The sequence below is a fragment of the Rhinopithecus bieti genome, unplaced genomic scaffold, assembly GCF_001698545.2.
Source record: "Rhinopithecus bieti isolate Rb0 unplaced genomic scaffold, ASM169854v2 scaffold_78306, whole genome shotgun sequence".
Classification (NCBI taxonomy): Eukaryota; Metazoa; Chordata; class Mammalia; order Primates; family Cercopithecidae; genus Rhinopithecus; species Rhinopithecus bieti.
Window position 1 is genome coordinate 61783 of NW_016828928.1, and position 2743 is coordinate 64525.

Consider the following 2743-nt stretch of genomic DNA (forward strand, 5'->3'; position numbering starts at 1 on the left):
GCCTTAGAGATTTGTGGAACTTTGAACTTGAGAGATGATTTAGGGTATCTGGCAGAAGAAATTTCTAAGCAACAAAGCATTCAAGAAATAACTTGGGTGTTGTTAAAGGCATTCAGTTTTATAAGGGAAGAAAAGCATAAAACTTTGGAAAATTTGCAGCCTTACAATGCCATAGAAGAGAAAATCCCATTTTCTGAGGATAAATTTAAGCCCACTGAAGAAATCTGCATAAATAACAAGGGGCTGAATGTTAATCCTCAAGGCAATGGGGAAAATGTATCCAGGGCATGTCAGAGGTCTTCAGGGCAGGCCCTCCATCACAGGCCTAGAGGCCTAGGAGGAAAAAGTAGTTTTGTGGGCCAGGTCCAGGGTCCCAGTGCTGTGTGCAGCCTAGGGACTTGGTGCCCAACATCCCAGCCACTCCAGCCATGGGTGAAAGGGGTCAATGTAGAGCTTGGGCTGTGGCTTTAGAGGGTTCAAGCCTCAAACCTTGCCACATGGTATTGAGACTGCAAGAACACAGAAGTCAAGAATTGAGGTTTGGGAACCTCTGCCTAGATCTCAGAGGATGTATAGAAATGCCTGGATCCCCAGGCAGAAGTTTGCTGCAGGCGCAGAGCTGTCATGGAGAATGTCTGCTAGGGCAGTGTGGAAGGGAAATGTGGCGTTGGAGCCTTCTCATGGAGAACCTGTTGGTAGGGCAGTATGGGAGGGAAATGTGGGGTCAGAGCCCCCACAAAGAGTTCCTACTGGGGCACCACCTGGTGGAGCTATGAGAAGAGGGTTACTGTCCTCCAGACCCCAGAATGGTAGATCCACTGACAACTTGTACTGTGTGCCTGGAAAAGCTGCGGACACTCACTGCCAGCCTGTGAAGGCATTCAGGAGGGAGGCTATACCCTGCAAAGTCACAGGGCTAGAGCTACCCGCTACCCAAGACCATAGCAACCCATCTTTTGCATCAGTGTGACCTGGATGTGAGACATAGAGTCAAAGGAGATCATTTTGGACCTTTAAGATTTGTCTGCCCTGCTGGATTTTGGATTTGCATGGGATCTATAGCCCCTTTATTTTGGCCAGTTTCTCCCATTTGGAATGGCTGTATTTACCCAATGCCTGTACCTCCATTGTGTCTAGGAAGTTAGTAGCTTGCTTTTGATTTTACAGGCTCATAGGCAGAAGGGACTTGCCTTGTCTCAGTTGAGACTTTGGACTGTGGACTTTTGAGTTAATGCTGAAATGAGGTAAGACTTTCGGGGACTGTTGGGAAAGCATGATTGGCTTTGAAATGTGAGGATATGAGATTTGGAAGGGGCTGGGGTTGGAATGATATGGTTTGGCTGTGTCCCCACCCAAATCTCATCTTGAATTGTAACTGCCACAATTCCCACGTATTGTGCGTGGGACCCAGTGGGAGGTAATTGAATCGTGGGAGCTGGTCTTTCCCCTGCTGTTCTCACAATAGTGAATAAGTCTCAGGAGATCTGATGGTTTTATCAAGAGGAGTTCCCTTGCACAATCTCTGTCTTTGCTTGCTGCCATCCATGTAAGACATGACTTGCTCCTTCTTGCCTTCCACCTTGATTGTTAGGCCTCTGCAGCCACGTGGAACCATAAGTCTATTAAACCCCTTTCTTTTGTAAATTGCCCAGTCTCGGGTATGTCTTTATCAGTGGTGTGAAAATGGACTAATAGACCTTCTTAAGTTAATTTTTAGGTATTTAAATTTATTTGTGGCAATTTTAAATAGGATTACTTTTTTTGTTTATTTCTTATTCCCATTGTTTACTGTTGGTATATAGAAATGCTACTGATTTTTGTATGTTGATTTTGTATTATACAACTTTACTGAATTTGTCAGTTTGATGGTTTTTTGATGGAATCTTTAGATTTTTCCAAATATAGGATTATATCATCTGCAAACAAGGATAATTTGACTTCTTCCTTTTCAATTTGGATGCCCTGTATTTCTTTCTCTTGTCTGATTGCTCTAGCAAGCACTTCCAGTACTATGGTGAATAACAGTAGTGAAAGTGGGCATCTTTATCCTGTTCCATATCTTAGAGGAAGGGCTTTAAGTTATTCCCCATTTAGTATGATACTATCTATGGGTCTGTCATATATGGCTTTTATTATGTTGAGGTATGTTCCTTCTATACCCAGTTTTCTGATGGTTTTTGTCCTGAAGGGATGTTGAATTTTATCAAATGCTTTTCACCATCAATTGAAATAATCATATAGTTTTCATTCTTTATTTTGTTGCTAAGATCTATCACGTTGATTGATTTGTGTTTGTTGAACCAGTTTTTCATCCCAGGGATAAATCCCACTTGATCGTGATGAATTATCTTCTTAATGTTTTGTTTAACTTGGTTTGCTAGTATTTTGTTGAGGATTTTTGCATGAATATTCATCAAAGATATTGGCCTGTAGTTTTCTTTTTTTGAAGTGTCTTTGTCTGGTTTTGGTATCAGAGTAATACTGGCCTCGTAGAAAAGAGTTTGATGGTGTTCTATCCTCCTCTGTTTTTTGAGAATAGTTTTAATAGAATTGGTATTAGTTCTTTAAATATTTCATAGAATTAATCAGTAAAGCCATCAGGTCCTGGGCTTTTCTTTTGTGGGAGACTTTTTATTATATCTTTGATCTCATTAGACTAATATTCTAAGTGAAGTAACTTAGGAATGGAAAACCAAACATCATATGGCCTTTAATTATTATTGACCTTAAAGACTGCTTTTTT